The sequence below is a fragment of the Lissotriton helveticus genome, chromosome 6 (genome assembly GCF_964261635.1).
Source record: "Lissotriton helveticus chromosome 6, aLisHel1.1, whole genome shotgun sequence".
Taxonomy (NCBI): Eukaryota; Metazoa; Chordata; class Amphibia; order Caudata; family Salamandridae; genus Lissotriton; species Lissotriton helveticus.
The window spans coordinates 1,344,791,977-1,344,812,512 of NC_136067.1; the positions used below are offsets into that span (position 1 = coordinate 1,344,791,977).

The 20,536-nt window shown below is 41.5% G+C and overlaps 1 protein-coding gene across 1 annotated transcript in view; it reads left to right on the forward strand.

Moving 5' to 3' along the window:
* ARV1 (ARV1 fatty acid homeostasis modulator) overlaps positions 1–20,536 on the forward strand; it is a 157,387-nt gene that overhangs the window by 22,647 nt on the left and 114,204 nt on the right. The gene's annotated exons all lie outside the window — the stretch shown is intronic.

Here is a 20,536-nt window from a genome sequence, read left to right on the forward strand (position 1 = left end):
GTAAGAAGGATAGATGTATGGATACATCCTCCTTAGTATAGACTTATCACACAAATGTATCTAAACCAACAATTTGGCTCTAACAAGTTTTTAAATCTCCTGCTGGTAATGAACTCCACTTTCGTGGGAAGGAAAAAGATTTCCTTTTATTGATTAACCCTCATACACCCTATTGGTGTCATGCTTTATCATCGGGTTCACCCAGACTCCTAAAGATCTGGGTGGGCTCGACTGTCTTTCAGGGAGCTCTTAGGAGATAGCTGTTCCCTTCACAAAATACCAAAATGTTCGATATTTTTTATTCCAAAAATCTTTTTTTCAATAATGCGGAGAATAATTATCCTCCTACCTTTTGCATTTGAAAAATTACACATATTAGGAGATAAAACAAAGGAGAGAAAGAAAGAGAAACACAAAGACTAAACATAAATATTCAAATTCAGTCTTAAAATGCCATTTCACTCCATGCTCATATGTAATTCCCAAACTCATGCACGGGTAATCCTGTAGTTTCTACAACCATATGAACCAACGTGAATTCAATTAATTCAATCCACCCCCCTTGGGTGTCGTGCGTATTATCACGTTGTAACAAGAATCCTTATTATAGGTGAGAAAAATATTTGTTTGAACGCCATCAACATTATTGCAGTGACAACTCCCATATGTGAGTATTTCCTCTTGCCTCGTTATGTCGCAGTTAAACACTGATTCTGTTGTTATATCGTAATTTTCACACAGTCCCTTTCACACACTCTTATTTCATGTGCAATGGGTATCAACATTCATTTTGTCTTTCCCAACTCGGGGGTATTTCGCGTGTCTCAGGAGGGAGATAATGGTTATTCGGTCAACTTGCTGTACATACAGGTAAAACCAAAACACATGTCGATTCCGTTAGAATCTCGAGTCGACACTTACCCCCATAGTTATGCTCATAAACGTGGTCCCTTCCACTTACTAATTTACAAGTCCTTTCTTAGCAGTACACCTAAATGTAGATTATGCCAATGCCATCTACAACGGCATTCCAGCATATAGCCTGCGGAGACTCCAGTTGGTTCAGAACCAGGCGGCCCGCCTGGTCTATGGTCTCCCATGGTACCACCACTCCATACCCCTTCTCAAAGAGCTCCACTGGCTCCCTGTTCAGGAACGTTCCCTGTTTAAGACCGGTTGTATGGTCTTTCAGGCCCGACAAGGCACTGCCCCTGCCTTCATTGCCTCGTTATTAAATGAATACGTCCCCACCAGAGAGCTCCGTTCTTCCTCCAAATCCCTCCTCCAAACCCCACGTTTCAAACGCAAAAAGTGGGGCGGAACCAATTTCGCCACCCTTGCCCCCACTTTCTGGAACTCCCTCCCTGATCATCTTCGCTCTGCAACCCATTATCTTTCTTTCCGCAAAGATTTAAAAACCTTTCTTTTCAAACAAGCCTTCCCTGTTTAATCCCCCTTTTTGCCCACGACAGGTTTTATTTTCCTCAGGTGTCGAACTATCCACTAGCGCCAAGAAACCGTATGGTGCACGCTGCGCTTTATAAATGTTTTAAATTAAATTTAAATTAAATACCATCTCCTCTCGCTTGCTCTCCCATTAGTATGTTGGGAACCCGAGCCATAAATACTAAAGGAACGCCGGTATCTGGGCGGGGGCTGAAATCCCTTCCCAGGCGCTAGTCAAAGCTGTCATTTCCGGTGTGCTCCCGATACAAAGCTATTAGGGTATCAGGAATTGTAGTTAAACCCCGGCTCTATCATGGTTTCAAACCACGTTCTGCTATAGTGCCCGAAAAATTAATTTGACACAAAATGATCTTGTCTGTAATGGAAGAATGTTTTAAGTTGTAATAAACATACAGTATGTACCAATGTTATTCTGATGTTTGTGCGGGGACCGAATCAGGGTATGCACCAGGCGCTACTTGATGCCGTCACTGTCAGTACGCTCCCGATACGAAGCCATTAGAGTATCGGGAGTAGTAGTTTAGACCCAGCTCTGTCATAGTTTAACCCCTTCCAAGCTCAGCTCGTCATGAGTTGCGCCGCTCGCATGCTCATGACGAGCGCAGCTCGTCATGTAACGCGGCTTTTTAAAAAAAGCCGCACAGCATGAGAAAAGCCGCCGCACGCATGCGGTTAAAGCCCTGTTCTTCTGAAATGCCCCATAAAATTCATTCTGCACACAACAGTCTTATTAATAATAAAACTAAGTCTTGATTGTTTTTGCGGGGACCAAATCAAGATTTATTCAAAATGGCCCATATGGACAATTGTAGTAGGCTGACGGGATGCCGGGAATTAAAATATAAATCCTGCTTACGTGATTATGTATCTGTTGAAAGGGGTCTAGAAATTCAGAGCAGTAATATATGTAAGAAACCTCCTATTAAGAGACACAACATCATATACATAGCTAAATCAAGCTTGTTACAAAACGAAACTGTGTCAAACCAGGTCCCATCTAACTGCAATGCGATATTTCTGCACTTAGAAGGTTTTTGTTATTTCTTAAGCATGTTGTTCTTTTTTAAGCGTGTTGTTCTTTTTAAGTAGGTCAAAACATACTGGTGATTTTTCATGATGATTGTGAGTTCTAAAGGATATTGAGTACAAAAAAACATACTTAATAAATGTCATTGAGTTACAACATCCCTCCAGAATATTCATAATGGATGAAGTCTCATACACTTATTGCATTTCTAATAACAACCATACCTTTGTCCTTAAATACTTACAGACAAGCTCATCTAAGGGCATTCCAAGGAATAGAATCATTCAAGCCCTTTTTGTCGGTGCCCATCCTGTACACCCATCTCTGTTCGCGTTCAAGGAGTCTTCTGGTGATGTTCGGGCCTTCAGTAACCTTCTCAATCACTGTCCACTCTAGGTCTTTGTCGGAGTGTTTAAACGCCACATAATGTGCTGTCAGTTTCGTAGCAACTACTCCACGTCTGATGGTACTTCTGTATTCCCCAATGCTGAGTTTGATCGTATGTGCGGTTATTCAAACGTATTTAGTCCACATGGACATGTAATCACATAAATCACGTTATTTGTTCCCATTTTTCTATAATGCCCAGGTCAATCTCCTTCGTATGTCTGGTAAACGGACAAACCACACAATCTCCACAGGGAATATGCCCTTTCACTGGTGTGCTGTTCCACAATGTCAGTTGTGTTTCTGTTACCGGTTCCCAGTTGTCTGTGTGGATCAGGGTACTTATTATGCTTTTATTTTTTTCAAAGTTCAAACTGTTTGATGTCCTGATACGCCAGTTGTTCTGTATAATTCTCTTTATAGAGTTAGAAGAGGAGTTATATGTGGTAACACAAATGATCGCAATATTTGTTTCTATAACATCGGTTGTAATAGTACTTCTCGAGGTGTATTACGTGCTCTTTTTCTTGCTTGCTCAATAACTTTTTTAAGATAGCCTTTTTCAGACAATTTTTTGTTAAAATCTTTGCCTCATCAGTATAATCCTATAAATTAGAGCAATTCCTTCGAATTGGTAAATATTGTCCTATCGGAAGATTTTCTCTCAGAAAGCGCGGATGTGCGCTGTTGAAATGTAAAAGGCTATTGCGGTCTGTTTGTTTTTTATAGCGGGAACTCTCTAGTTTTCCAATCCAAAATAGTGTAGAGTGGAATGGCATAGAGGGGAGTGCCATACAGCCATACAGTGGAGTGGTGTAGAATGGGCTTAGATAGAGTTGAGTGAGGTACAGTGTAGGTGTGTCAAGTTGAATAGCGTAGAGGGAAGTGGCACAATGGAGTGGAGTACAGTGGAATAGCATACATTTGAGCCATGTAGAGTGGAGTGGTGTAGAGTGGAGTGGCATACAGTTGAGTAGCTTGGAGTAGTGTTGAGTGGAATAACATTGAGTTTTGTGGCATTAAGTTTAGTGACGTACAGTGGAATGGCATAAAGTGGAGTAGCATAGAGTACAGTATCATACAGAGGAATAGCGTAGACTGCAGAAGCATGGAGTGTAGTGACGTACAGTGGAGTGGCGTTTAGTGGCGTGATGTAGACTGTAATGTTGTACAGTGTAATAGCATAAAGTGCTTTGTGGTAGAGTGGAGTGGATTATACTGCAGTTGAGCACAGTGGAGTGCCCTAGAGTGGAGTTACAGTGAAATAGCATAGAGTGCAGTTGTGTACCATGAAGTGGTGCAGAGTGGACTGGCATTCAGTAGAGTAACATAACATAGAGTGTAGTTTCGTAGAGTGGAGATACGTACAGTAGAATAGCATACAGTGGAGTAGTGTACAGTGAAGAGGCGTACAGTGATGTGGCATAAACTGGAGTGCAATAGAATAGAGTGGTGTACAGTATAATAGTGTTGAGTAGTGTAGAGAGGAGTCTCATAGAGTGGAATGGGGTACAGTGGATTAGCCTACAGTGTAATAGATCATATTGGAGTGACAGGAAGTTGAGTGGCGTAGAGTGGAATGGCATGTTAATTGAAACAGATGTAGCGTAAAAGTATGTGAACGGATGTAAATGTTATGTGGCAGGAATATACATTATGATGTGTCAATGTTAATTTTTGGTAGTATATACAAATAGTGGAAGTAGTGTTAAACTTCTAAGTTGTAAAAAACATAGTTATATATTGTGCTGCGGTATACTGTGGTAGGTTCGTGGTATATAGGGCTGAGAGGTCATTATATGATTGGCTGATGGCTGTGCTTTCCAAAGGTAAAAGGCAGCCATGTACTTTTAATCACAGTTTTGTTGTGTACTGGGTTAGGGTCTAACATATCGGTAAGTATTAGGCTTTTATTTAAGTGGTAAAAGGTAATTTATTATTTATAAATGTATATATATTTTTACATCAGTCTAGGGTGAACAGCACTTTTTAGGTCTCGACCTAAAGCATTGCTTTTAGCAATGCTTGTTTTCGAGATTTCTAGTAAGCAGTCCGAAAAGTCTGCCAAAACGTCGGATTAGCCACTGTTCATGTGAACTATGCACGCGCACAAACCAGGTACGTCACAAACCACCATTTGTCTGTGTCTCGCATCAGACTTGAAAGGCTGCGCTCCCCCGCTCCCCCCCCCCCATTAGACTTCAAAGGATTGCGCTCCCGCTCCCCCGCCCCCAGGCCACAGCAATGCCGACAGCTTGTTACTTTTTGTGGAACAAATGGGGAAACTATTGAATCCGTTCACACCACCATAGACTTCTTGTCTCAACTATTCTTTTTTTTTGTTTAAGCAGGAAAATACGTCTACATTCACACCTTTACAAACACATTGACAAACTATAGAAACGGTTCCCACTACCACAGACTCTTTGGCTTGCACACCCTCTCATTAGAAACTACATACATACGCATTTCAAAGAGCTTCCAATATAAAGGTAGCCTGATGGAAAGTGTTAACTTTCCTCACCAATAAAATGCACATTTAAATATATACAAAGCTCTCCCACTACCACAGACTTGTTGACGCATGCACCTTTCTTTAAGCAACTGGGTGCGTGCGCATTTTAAATATGTTTTAATGTAGGGGAGCCGGATAGAATCTGTTAACCACCATTATACCGATCTTAACTTGAAAGTGAGTTGTCCATTTTTCTTTAGCAGCGCATACTTCTTTTTAAACATATAAAGACACAATTCAACTCGTTCACACCACTGTAGACTTGTTGTCTCAGCCAACCTTCTCTCTTTTAGCAAGTGCCTATGTTTTCATCATTTAGCAACTTGACGCAGTATATGCAGCTTTACACACAAATGGTCAAGATGCACTGTCATGGTGCTTCCCTTTTTTTGTTTCCACTTTTGGGCGTATCCCTGTCCACAAAAACAAAATGCACACCGTGTGCGTTCTTGCCTTGCATCACCTGTGCTGTTTTTATTAATTTTGAAGGCTGTCTTGCAGCTAAGGCGACCACCGTTACAAAACAGGTTTCTATATGAGACTTGTGTACATTATAAATGTACCCGAAAGCGTGAGCATGTAAGATGAAAACAGGCCTTATCTACAGCCACACGCAGATAAACTGTACAAAATATTGTTTGGAAACCAAAACTGACAACTTAATAACTGAAAAACAAATACTTATAAAATACATCGCTTTGGCTCAGGGGAATATACTGTTATAATTTTGGCCTAAAGATAAAGTGAATACTGGCTTCATTAGAGCCACTTTCATAGTGCTTAATTTGTGACTATAGTGGTGCCAGAGCTCTTATTAAAAGCAGGTCTACACAGTTTTATTTTTGTGTTAGCTTATTTAATGGAGACCATTGACCATTGTGATATTAAGCATTTGAGTGTTGTCAGTGCCGTGCTAATGTTATTTTTTGGAATTTAATGACAAACTCGAGAGCATTTCTGCGAGGCGCATGGTGTTGAGTGTCTGATTGATATTGTCTCCTGGCCCACTTTGCTTTTTATGTGAGGTCTGGCAGGGACGGGACACTGCTGTCCATGGCAAGGGTAAGGTGGTGTTGCATGCTGTAACTATGTGCTTTGGTTGTTATGCATGCACCTTATAATCCACCTACTAAACTACTATTTCAGCATAATTCATAAAAATGTACATTCCAATAGGTCTTGCTTTAATAATAAAGCAAGCTATTACTGTTGCAAATGTTATATTGGTTAAATTTACTGTGTTTTTGTTACAAAATATAACAACAGTACCATAAGTAATAAACCACAGGCTGTTTTAGGTGTCCCTCTGTAGTTTTAAAGAAACCTCTATTAGCCACATAAGGTACTGCAATGTTACGTATGTTACTGCTAGAATATTTGTTAACAAAGAAATTATCAAATAAACATTAAAATTTGCCAGCATTCACAAAAACTTTTTTTTTTAAATACCAACACGAACAAAAGATATTTCATTTCATGAAGCTTTATTCGACAGTTAAAGTCATGAAAGCACAAACATTAAAAGGAAAATTACCGTCAATTCCGTATACAGCTCAATCTTAAGCACATCCATATTCCATCATTTTGTATAAATAATAAAAAAAAAGATATATATTTATGTTTTTACTCAGATTTTTGTAATGATTTTTTTTAGGATGCTATTCTTCTGCACGTGATAAAGTACAAAATAATTTTTGGGATTTTAATCCGTTACAGTGTAGGCCTTTAAGCAATAATATAACAACATTCAAGGGTAAATTTATTTTTATTGTTCCATTATGGCTTTGCTCAAAAATAATTTTTTAACAAGCATTTTACATGCAATAGGTAGCGCATTAAACAAAAATTAAGTATTGAAATTGTCATTGTAAATAACAATACACAAATAAAAAACATTTTTATTTACAATGCCTATTTCTCAAACTCATGCAAATGCGAGACCTATTGCTCTCCAACTCCAACCTCCAACTCCACCCTCCAACTCCAACTCCACCCTCCAACTCCACACTCCAACTCCACCCTCCTACTCCAACTCTACCCTTCAACTCCAGCTCCACCCTCCAACTCCACCCTCCACCCTCCAACTCCACCCTCCAACTCCACCCTCCAACTCTGCCTTCCAACTCCACCCTCCAACTCTGCCTTCCAACTCCACCCTCCAACTCCACCCTCCATCTCCAACTCCAACCTCCAACTCCAACCTCCAACTCCAACCTCCAACTCCAACCTCCAACTCCACCCTCCATCACTCTGGGACACCACCCTCCATCACTCTGGGACACCACCCTCCATCACTCTGGGACACCACCCTCCATCACTCTGGGACACCACCCTCCATCACTCGGGGACGTCACCACATCACTCGGCGACCCCACCACATCACTCGGCGACGCCACCACATCACTCGGCGGCGCCACCACATCACTCGGCGACGCCACCACATCACCAGTGGACACCACCACATCACTCGTGGACACCACCACATCACTCGTGGACACCACCACATCACTCGTGGACACCACCACATCACTCGTGGACACCACCACATCACTCGTGGACACCACCACATCACTCGTGGACACCACCACATCACTCGGGGACATGGAACACCACCACATCACTCTGGAACACCACCACATCACTCTGGAACACCACCACATCACTCTGGAACACCACCACATCACTCTGGAACACAACCACATCACTCAGGGGCACCACCACATCACTCAGCCCAACCACATCATCACTCAGCACCACAACAGCACTGTCCTTGCTTGCTACCAACAAGCATTGCCATAGCCAATAGGACTCGCATTAGCAAAGTGTAAGCTATTGGCTTTGTGAATAATAATGCTATTAATTTATATATTTTCAAAGCCAACACATATTTAAAAAATGTGTCATTAACAATACCAATAGCTCATACTTTCCTAATGCGAGACCTATTGCATTGCAAATGCTTGTTTTGTTAGTAGCGTAGTAATTGTCATGTATTAACGCACTACTGTGTTGCCTTTTTTGTGCATATTTAAATGTTAAATATAGAAAAACACTTCAATATACTATATTTGTAAAATATAGTATATTACAGTGCATTTCTAATTATTTTACAGTTTAAAAACAAAAACGTATTTTGGCACCATGGTACTCCCTAAGCAGTACCAAGGTACTCTATATTTTTTTTACATATATAGAAACGTATACATATTTTCCCCTACCTATTACTACTTTACTAAAGTGATAATAGGTAGGGGAAAATACCAAACCTAATACTTACTTAGATATGAAGGTGTAACGCAGAACACAGGCAAACCGTACCTAAAAACATCATGGCCGCCATAACCTTTTGTAAAGGAAATCATTAGCCATTCACCTAATGAATTGTCCTTGCTATGTCCCGCTGCACTGCTGCGAAATACCACAAAATACTGCAATATTTAGCAAAAATACCACAACAGATATTTCCAAGTTAAAATCCCTTAAAACTTAAATATATGGTGTCGTGGTTTTAGCGCTGGGATGCTTCCGGGTTACTACGTGCTCTACAAACCCACATTCAATTCAATTCAATTCAAATATATACTCTGCTGACCTGTAGTACCCAAAACAATATTCTGAGCACCAGAATGTTTAATCCAGCTACATTTAATTTAAATACTTTCAGCCATGTTTGTGCTACGTGAAATATAAAAGCTATGTAAAATACATTGGCGTGCAAGTGTGTTTTGGAACCCCCCCTTTTTTGCACCCGTCTGAGCACACGTCGCAAAACTTTCAATGTAATGGGTGCAATGTAATGGGTGCAATAGGTCTGCAAATTTCGCAGAGATTCGTCAAACTGGTTGAAAGTTATTAAGAGACAAAACTCAAAGGAATTTGAAGTAATGTCCACACACACAATTGTGTTAAGACAAGTGTATTTTAATTACCATTAGTCTCAGCAGCTCCCAGGAAACTGCCAACACAGAAGAGCAGGTGAATATTCAAACGTGAACATTCTATCACTATGGGAATGGGAATGACATAGTGGGAGCATGCAAGATAGAAGACATAGAAGGTAGATTACTACAACATCTCCATTCTTTTCTAAAACTTTTACATTATAAAAATATAAGATCAGTATCCAGACAAATACATTATAATCATGACAATGAATCTAAAAATAAGTGTGAATACATAATAACAACAAAAATGATAAAAATGAACAATTGAAAATAAAAACTAAAAAAAATATAAAAAATTGCATTAACAGTAGAAATAATACTTCACAAAAAAAACATATAAACCTACATAGTATAATTCCAATCAAAAAATCATAGATCAAAGATCCATACGTTTAGGTATAACACGGATCCTACTACTCCTCAGAGGAGGAACATATTTCAATTTTGGATCAGAGTTCAAACCTCCTTTAGAATTAGATGTTATATCAATTTCATTATTAGATTGATTAAGACCAAGTTGAAACACCACTTTCTCAGGGAGTTTGTATATTCGTGAGAGGTTCCACCAGTTTTTCCCATTGACTCTTACAGCACACCGAGCAAGAGCATCAACTCTCACTGGAGAACCAAACTTTGATAATCCTTTAGGTACATTGTAAGGTGATTTGATTTTGACCCAATCACCTATTCTGGTTTTAGAGTTGAATACTTTGAGATTATCCAACTTTGGCTGATTTACAGAGTCATCTTTTCCGAATGAACCTTCTTTCCTAACAACCAACTCCAATTGACTAGTTGAACTACAACCTTCCTGTGCACCCCTCTTCTGGATAAAAGAACCCCATTTTTCATCCATGCAGGACACAAATGGAATGAAGCTTCTCTACCCCTTAATAGCCTAAATGGACTTGAGCCAGTGATAACACTTGGTGTGGTACGATGAGCCCACAACATACTTTGAACTGCCTCCTTGATGTCAATTTTTAAGGATACCGCCCACTGAATACATTCCACTAAAATGCGGTTTGTCCTCTCGATAAAACCATTTGCCTGTGGGTGATATAAGGCCACTCGCTTGTGAATAATACCTGATTGAGACAAAAAATCAGACATTTCTTTCGAAGTAAATTGCACTCCGTTGTCCGAAACGATCTCTTTGGAAAATCCCTCTCTTGCAAATAAACTTTGAAAAAATGTAATAACTTCCATAGAGTTTGGATCAGACATAAAATGAACCTCCCACCATTTACTGAAATAATCAGCAACAACTAGGGCAAATTTATATTTGCTTGGCAAAATATTAAAAGGTCCTACAAAATCCACTGCCAATTTTAACCAGGGACCATCAGGCAACATGACATCTTGGGTGGGAGGTGAAACAGTCTTTACCACCTTATCACTAGCATTACAAGTCAAACAATCTTCAATCACAGAATTAATTTGACGATCCATAGAAGGCCACCAATAAAAATTGCGAATTCTCTTTTTCGTATTAGTTTGTCCAAGATGTCCCTCATGTCCAAAATTAATAATACGATTTCTCAATGACTCAGGTGGGAAAAACTTATCACCTCTCATGATCATACCACCCTCCTCCAAAGTGAGTTCATCAGCAATTTTAGCAAAAGGATGAAAATGATTTTCAAAGTGTTTCTCTTTAGGCCAACCTGAAACAATATAACTATTGACATCTTTGAGAATTGAATCAGCATCCATGGCTGAAAACCATTCATGTTCAATAAAACACCCTACTGAACAAGCGTCAACAGCAGCAATCAGACAATCTTCGTCAATGTTTTCTTTCAAATCATGAACAGAAAGAGGAATTGGAAATCTAGATAAAAAATCAGCGCGTGTATTTTTACCACCTGATATATGTGCAACATTAAAACTGTATTGTAATAGCTTTGAGCTAAGCCTGGCAATACGTGGAGTATGATCTTTCACCACTTTTCCTTGAAGAATAGGAACCAAAGGTTTATGATCTGTGAGTAGGTTAAAACTTCTCCCCCACAAAAAACATTTAAGCCTTTCAATGGCCCAGCAGCATGCAAGTAGCTCACGCTCTATTACAGAGTAATTTTTCTCACTTGGACGTAAAGCCCGTGATGCAAATCCCACAGTAAATTCCTTTCCTTGTTTAAACTGACTAATCATACCCCCTAAGCCATATAAACTAGCATCAACTGACAAAGTACATTTTAAACTAGGATCAAATGGTGTAAGCATTTTGCAAGATCCCAATTCCTTTTTTAAAATAGTGAATTCATTTTGACAGATTTCATCCCATTTGAAAGAAGCTCTCTTCTTGAGTAGATCTCTCATGTGTGCAGTTTTCATTGAAAATTTTGAGATAAACTTTGAATAAAATTCACACATTCCTAAGAATGAAGATACCATTTCTTTTGAGGCCGGACTAGGAGCCTCAACAATTGCCTGAATAAGACCTTCCCTAGGTACTATTCCTTCACCTGAAATCTGATGTCCCAGATATTCAATGGATTGCACACCAAAGATACATTTAAGTTTATTTGCCACAATGCCATTTGTTTCCAACCTTTTCAAAACAGTACACAAATTCCGATCATGTAACTCTTTCGTGTCACCTGCTACAAGAATATCATCCTGGTATACAACTGTATCAGCAACACCCTCTAAAACCCTTTCCATTATACGCTGAAATACAGACGCCGCAGAAGCTAGCCCAAACGGCATCCTCCTAAATTGAAATGTACCTATGGCTGAAACAAATGCTGTAACATGTTTACATGAAGGGTCTAATTTGACTTGGTGATAGGCTGATACCAAGTCGATTTTTGAAAAATACTTGGCACCAGCAAACTTAGACAATATGTCATCAATGCGGGGAAGGGGATGAGAATCTACCCAAATTTCACTGTTGACACTACGAAGGTCAATGCAGACCCTAAGACTCCAATTTTGTTTGCGCCTAACTACCAAGGGAGACAACCAAAGGTTCAATTACACTTGACTCACAAATTTTCTTGAGTTCCGCTGACCGATCTCTAACACTAAAAGGTACATTACGTAACTTGTGCTTGATAGAAATAGCACCCTCTTTTACTTTAATAAGATGTTTAATCCAGTAATGCACCCTAACTCATTTCCAAAAACTTTAGGAAATTTTGAAAACCATGATACAGATGTTCCCTCAAGACTGTATTCTTCCACCACCGAAACCTGTTCTTTTGTGCCTGGCCTAAGTATCATGCCAAATAATCTTTTATGGTACCATCCTAGAATATTAAGTCCTTTTTTTGCTACATACACTTTACCCTCAATGTGTTTGTTCTTAAATACCAGGGAAGTTTAAAAAAAACCCAGATAATTACATTTTTCTTCCCTCATAAGAAACTGGACTCCTATCCGGTGGATTAGTTGGTTTTTCATTCCAAGTTTTCTCAAATAGTTCATCAGTAATCATTGTCATCCGTGCCCCCGAATCAGCTAACAAATTAAGGGGTTTATTATCCACTAAAATCTCAAACCATTGGATCGACACAATCTTCAGATTCATCCTGTACAACAACCACCAGTTCGGATAATGAACTTACAACCTCAGAATCACTCAAATGCCTTTTCCTGTTCATCATAAACCATACTCACACTTCCTTTTTCATTACACACCTGAGCAAAATGACCTTGTTTTCCACACTTGTGACATGACGCAGTCTTTGCTGGACATATTTTCATATTTTGAGCTGCAAACCCACATTTTGTACACACATTTTTAGAAATAACATTCTTTTTCTCAAACCTGTTAGGCATGTATTTTGAACCTTTATATTCAGTGCATGGATTAAATAACGGAGCTTGAACTTTCAAATTTTTCTCTTCACTCTCTTTGACAACACCGACCTATTCTTATCTGGTTTTAACTCCTTCTTTGACTTTTGAGAAAGTTCAATACTTTTCACAATAGATATTGTCTCATCTAATAAAGGATTTTTGAGAGTGAGCAGCTTCTCTTGTACTTTCCCATCATTAGTATGAACAACAATTTGGTCTTGAATAAGTTGTGATGTGAAATGTTCAAACTCACACTCGGATGCAAGTAAGCGAAGTGCTGCAACATAAGCAACTATACTCTCATCTTTTTCTTGTTCCCTATGAAAAAACTTATGTCTAGCTACCACTAAACTACTTTCAACATCAAATTGTTTTTGTAGGCTTTTGATAGCTTGCTGGAATTCATCTAATTTCTCCTCCCCCTCCCTTACTTCAACAGGAGGAAGATGTTCCAGAACGGCTTGTCCCTCAAAACCTAAATTGTGCTATATAAACCGTTTCCTCTGAGCAATAAATCTACTACCTCCAATTGCACCTAAATATTTTTCAAAAGCCCTAAACCACACTTTCCACTTAACCGGTGGTTCACCTGGAAGCTGCAAAAATGGAGGAGGAGCTTGTACATTCTGCATCTTAGCTATATATCAATTATATTATTCAATTTTAAAATTACTGTAAGTTTTGCTAGTACACAAAAATGAATACCTTTGTGTTAACACATATATTATATTACTTTCCTAATTTACCTTTGAATAAATATGTTAGAATCCCCTCTTTAAAAAAAAACCAATACATATCTTGTTGTTAATATGACCTTTTCTCTAGAACACCGCCATGAAAATACTTATGTATAACTTGCCACACCATAGTAATAATAATGACCCAATTAAGTTTCACTTGTGACCAGGAGCACAGCTGTTGATCTGCTGTCTTGCAATAATTTGTCCGTAATAAACTGTACATTTATTCCTAACACATTGTAGTCACCAAGCTATAATATGCCGTGTTCAAGCTTGAAAACATATTAACAAAACCGAAGCAAAGCGTCCTGAATAAGACTTCTGACCTTCAACACGCTGAAGTCATCCAGTGAAAGTAAGATGTATCGGGAACATAACCATTAATAATAAAGAAGAAACACAGCTGCTGTTAACATTAAAGTTGATTGTTCGGCGTTACGATTGACCTTTGGCCTTCCCTTCATAAAATAACATGAATAGAGAATGCGTTGTAGATTAGAGCTGACCGAGCGTCACAGATGTAATGTGAAGAGAGAATCCACTGTCCACTGTAGATTAAAGCTGACAATGCATCACAGACATAGAAAGAGAAAACGACCTTCACGCGACGTGATGAGGAAAGACGCTGTAGACGTAGACTCAAAGCCGGAACATCATTCTTTCTGAATGCGTGGCCAAAATTTAGCAGTGACAGTACAATCACCAAGACTGTAGAACATTCGATTGCGTCATCATTCACGCTGCAGACGGAGAACAGAGAACTTCATCCAGAGATCAACAACCGCTCGTAACGACGATCTGGTGAGTCACTTTAAAAGTTGGATTACGTGAAAACACATGCATCCCACAAATAACTCACGGAACTGTGGATCTTGTAGAGGCTCAGAAGAACACTCCTCCAGATACAATTCTGATGCTTTAAGACGCTCTTTCAAGCGCTCCTCCAGATAAGTTTCTTTCGACTTTAACCCCTTTGGTGCTGATGACGAGCTGAGCTCGTCATCAGTTGCGCCGCTCGCACGCTGATGACGAGCTGAGCTCGTCATGTAATGCGGCTTTTTGAAAAAAGCCGTGTAGCGTGAAAATCGCCGCAGCGCGCATGCGGTTAATTTCCTTTCTTCCAATAGAAATAAGTCAATCACATATTTCCATACCTTGACTGAGTTTCCAAATGCTTCAGATAAACGCAGAGATCCACGATCCCATCAGCGTTATGTGCCAGAATTCTCGATCAAACTTCACCAAAATATGTCCCATGGCACCAGAGAAGCATAAGCACACATTGGGAAGTATACTAATGGTCAGTCCTCGTCGCCAATTTGAAGTAATGTCCACACACACAATTGTGTTAAGACAAGTGTATTTTAATGAACATTAGTCTCAGCAGCAGTAGTACAAAAACAGTATGCAGTTCCTAACAGAGGATGCAGGATTTAGGAGTGTCAGGTGCGGACGCTCAAGGAGATCCGCAAGTTACAAGATGGGATGGAGAGGGCACCGCTCCTTCGGATAAAGACCCTCACACACCCAGCCAGCTAGGTGTCTTGCTTCATCATCGGGTCTGCTCCTTATCGGGTTGGCAGTGCAATACCCGATCAGACACCCGTGATGGGGCCTGCTTGGTGGAGATCTATTTCCTTTATGCCGGTGGGTGGGGTGCGTGTGAGGGCCCTAAGAGAGTGTAGGTGTGGGTGAAGTGTAAATAGGGTGTGGTAAAATAGGGCAGGAGGTCCACTCAGAACAATTTTAATGACTGTGGCCCCTGTCCTAGTTAAAAAAGACAGACAAGACCCAGGAAACTGCCAACACAGAAGAGCCGGTGAATATTCAAACGTGAATATTCTATCACTGTGGGAATGGGAATGACATAGTGGGAGCATGCAAGATAGAAGACATAGAAGGTAGATTACTACAAATTCCTACCTCCTTAACTATAACTACAGTGTGTGTATATATCAGAGGATTTTGTTACATTTTCTTTCCTAACTTGTAACCATTGAGTGTGTGTGAGTGGCTGTATAAGTCAGTGAGTGGATCTGTGAGTGGCTGTAGGGGTCTGTGACTGGGTATGTGAGTAGTTAAGTGTTTGATTGTATGTCTGAGAGGGTGCATGAGTGGGTGTGAGAGTGTCTGAGTGGATTTGCGAGTTCCTCCTTGAGTGTGTGAGTCAGTCTGTGAGTGAGTACATGAGTTTCTGAATGAGTCTGTGAGTGGGAGTCTCTGAGTTGGTCTATAAGTGGGTGTGTGAGTCAGTCCATGAGTCTCTGAGTAGGCCTGGGGGTGGGTGTGAGGGAGCCGGAGTGGGTGCTTGAGTGTCTGAGTGGGTCTGTGAGTGGGTGCATGAGTGGGTCTCTGCACAGGGGTGGGCTGTGCGGCCCCTTTCTGGGCTGAGTTTGATCCCAGGGACCCCATCCACCAGGGCCCAGCCATAATTAAATGGGGCAGGGGTCCACGTGCCCCCCCTCCCCGTGCTGATTTCATCCCCGGGGACTCCATCCCCTGGGCCTGACATTCATCTATTTATAATCGGCCCCCCTCCCAGGCAGATTTCAGCCCCGGGACCCCATATCCTGGGGCCCGGCGGAAATGTGATGGTGCAGGGGAGCCATGCACCCCCCTCTCCCTGGGCCAATTTCGGCCTGGGGACCTCATCACTGAGGGCCTAGCCAAAATGTGATAGGGAGAGGAGCAGTGTGGCACCCCTCAGCCCCGGGGACTGCATCTCCCGGGGCTTAGCCACAAACAAATGGGGGAGGGTACCACACAGCACCTCTCCCCATGCCGATTTGGGTACCAGGGATCCCATCCTCCACAGGGCACGGCCATGTCTCCGGAGTGCCCTGGAGCTCACCCAGGACACCCAGTGTGCAGCATGGGGATCGTGGGGGAGCATCAAGGCCACCACTGTGCCAGCCAGCTGCCCTTCCTCCTGCGGGAGCTGGCATTGCAATTGCACCCTGGTAGCTACTGCAAATGCAGCTCCCTGTGTGCAAAAGCAAAAAAGTTTCATCCCTTTTCCTGCCCGCATGTCTGGGGGCAGGGAAAGAGATGAAACCTCTGCTTCCAACAGGCGGGAGCACTTTCACAGCTCCCGCCCACTGGATTCGAAGTGTTTGCTTTAGCCTGGCGGGAGTTGTCAGAGGTTTTGACAATAAACTACTGATGTGTATACTTTCCAGCCATTGAAATTACATCATAAAAACATGTGGGGGATTGGAGGGGAAACAGGGTGGCAGACATAGTGAGCTTTGGGTAAGCTACCTATGACATTTGGTTTTGCAAAAATACTGGTTTGAGAATTCTAATAGTGTGCGTGATACCCTCACAGTACCTGGGAGCTGTATTTGCAAACGGCTCTTCTAAATCCTCTTGCAGACAGAGCACTGTGTCATGAAAAAAATAAAACATGTCCATGAAAGAATGCTAGATGTCTGAGATGGTACTCTGGGGAAATCTAGTACCTTGCTATTGGGTATTTCCTTGTAGTTTTTGGGCAGTAAGTTATTGAAATTATATGCATTTTAAAAATGGAGGCATTGTGAAAGGATCTAGCCAGCCGCGGCCACTGCAGGTAAGAGTGGTGGGGCGGTAGGTCCAGGTGAGGGGGTATTTCAGGAGAAGACTAAGAGGGAAAATTCATTATTTATTTAATTTTCCCTCATGGTAGTCTCTTTAAATCCCCTGGCCTCACCTGGCCCCTCTGCTCTTAGCTGCAGCTAAGAGTTCCTAGTGTCCCTAGAGCTGCATTACTGGAGGCGAAGTAAAAGATCTCTCATGTGAAGGCTTTCTGTATGAATAAAGGGATCTACTGCAGGTATATCTCATCCTAATAAGCTGACACACTGCTGCATGCGGAGGAGTTCATCTTGGATAAATGATCCCTATGATGTCTCAAGCAGTTTTGTCACACTAAATGTTATGTCAATCATCTTATACTATGTGTAGAACACAACTTTGTAACTAATATGGTTAAGATTTTTAGGAATACTTTATCAACCACTAATACAGGAAAGGAAATGGCGGTGCCAGTTATTATTCTCATTAGGAACAGACCAATTAGAGTTCCAAATCCTTTGTTCTGAACATCACTTTGGTTGCTAAGAAGTTTCAATGTCCAGGAAAAACAGCTGAAAGCTTTACCTCAATTGCTCGCTTTATTGCTTATCAGGCATATATTCAAACTAACAGATGGCAAGAGTTTTTATAATGGTGTTTGGAATTTGCCAAACTCCACAAAATAGATGTGTCTTATGCTTGTGGCCTTGTTGCCTGAGGTTTTATCTAATGAGCTCATAGATGCTGGAAAGTGTGAAAATAAAAAGCTGAAACGTGTGTGATCTAGGTACAATGTTGAAATACAATTATAAAGCATACTAACTGCCAGTTATGTAAGTTTATAAAGGTAATACCCATTCTGCTTCTCATGTAAGATGGCTTCAAGATAACCTATGATATTTTTCAATGCTGGTTTGAGCTTACACTTGCCCGCGCCTCACAACTAGCACGTCTAGGCTGCCTAGGGCGACTGCAGGAGGCAGGTGTAAGGAGGCAGACAAATCAGAAGAGGAGAAACAGAATTAAAAGACTAAACTAGATCCCTATAGTGCACTTTCACAACACACCGTTCAACACCACTCACAAGAAGCACCCCTGAAAGTGATGCAGCACACAGACCTACAAGCTCAGGGTTATGGTCTTTTGGAGTAAAGTAATAGCCTCTGGGTGAGGTTCCCAAGCTGCACAAGTTTGAGGTGGAGGAAAAAGAATCAGATTTTGGAAAAGGGTGTAGAAGTCTCAGGTTGTTGATAATTTATTTGTAATGGGTGTGCACACTCTGGGTGTGTTATGATAAGTGGATAGGTAGTCACTGACTTTGACCATAGGAGTTTTAGGTCTCGCCGACGCAGCGCACAAGCGCTGCTTTGGCGTGACCTCTTGTAATCACTCCAGACTTTTTTGGAAACTTGTGCATGTTCTGCACTGTTTCCAATGAGCCCTCGTGCATGCACGACGTTTACCTTGCGGGGCGAGCAGCGGCGCCATCTGTTTGCAATTATCGAGCTTGCTCCCGCAAGGTAAACGCTGTACATGGACTGAGCCTCGAAGCTGCGCCCCCGTTGCCCTGCGCGTCGCTTTAACTTTCGCTGCCGCCGGGCCGCGCTTGTCTTTCAGCGCTTGTTGAGACCTGTTGTGACATGCTTCATTGATGGCCCTTGAAGAGGAGTTGAATCGTTCTAAAACTGAGCTCCAGGTCGGATATTTTAAAACTATACATCTCTTTGCGGACCTTTTCACGGGCGGACTCAGATGTTCAGAAATTTAGATACAAAAGGTGACTCTTCACAAGATATACCATAACGTAACCGTTGAAATATTTATTGTGGCCACTGGGTTGGCACAATAACTAAATCGATATGTGCTAAGAGACTATGCATTCTGCAAGAAAACGGCTACCTGCACAACGCTCTTCGCCTACCTAAGACTGTTTTTAATGCAGTTGCTACTTTTCAATGTACTTTTATGGCCAATTTATTTAGATCCAATCAAATTATTGTTGGTTCTGACTTAAGACGGTTTCTGAGCGTTGAGTAGAATGATAAAGTTAAATACGAAAAAATGCTCTCTTCAGCAAACATACGTTGTCTTCTCTCCGGAGCTCGTGGGAAAAAATAGCAACAGCTGCTGAGCAGGGAGCGCTCTGATTTTAAACAAACGACGCAATCAGAGCCGTCCATTGTGAAGCGCTGGGAACACTTGGCGTTTTGTTTACACCTGTGATACCTGACCTCCTGCCTGGGAGCCAAGGGTGAGCCCGGCCCCACCCCAGCAGGCAGAGCACACAGCTCCTCTGTTTCCCGTGCTGGGAGGTGAGGGGGCGACCACAGGTACATTGAAGGGAGTCGAGGCACCTTGGCAGAGCTAGAGGCGGGAAGCACCCCCTCATACAGTGAGTCCACTCCAAAAAATTAGAGCGTTTAAGTGGATCCCAAAAGGGTAGGGATCCCCTGCAGACAGAGACGCTGGCTTGGGAAGTCCCAAGAAACTCCAGAAACTGTACTTAGAGAAACTAAAGGTCGCTCCTCACGCTTCCCGACAGAAACAATCCATACGAAACAAAAAAATGCAGACGCGTCTGTTGTTTATGCAAAGTAACAGTGGAGAGAGGCGCTAATTGACAATGATGTACACGGAGCTCTTTGTATTGCGCTTTATGCCCCCATGAGCTGATAACAGCAGGTGGGGTACAGTCACTTAAACACTTTCTGAGTTACTGCCACCCCCCAACACATATAAAAAAAAGTTTTAAAAAAGATGGTCCAAGTGCTAATCTATCTTTTATTTAGGGCTGTAGGTCGCAGTTCTGTCGTTTCGAAGCGCCATGCACTACAAGTTGGCAGGTGATAGGTGGCCAGATCCTTTGTACATGGCGCCGCATAGTACGTTACTTTTTATGTTCCATCGCGACCATCTGCCATTCACCACCCTCCTCCAATTTTACGACTAATGAATAATTTCAGACAGGGTCCTTTGATAGCTTTCTCTAAAATCGGTCTGGATTGATTCAGGGAGTAATCGTCTCCCCCAGTCCCCAGAACACTAGGCCCACTCAAATGGCTCGAGGTAAAGGTATCTATCAAACATTACC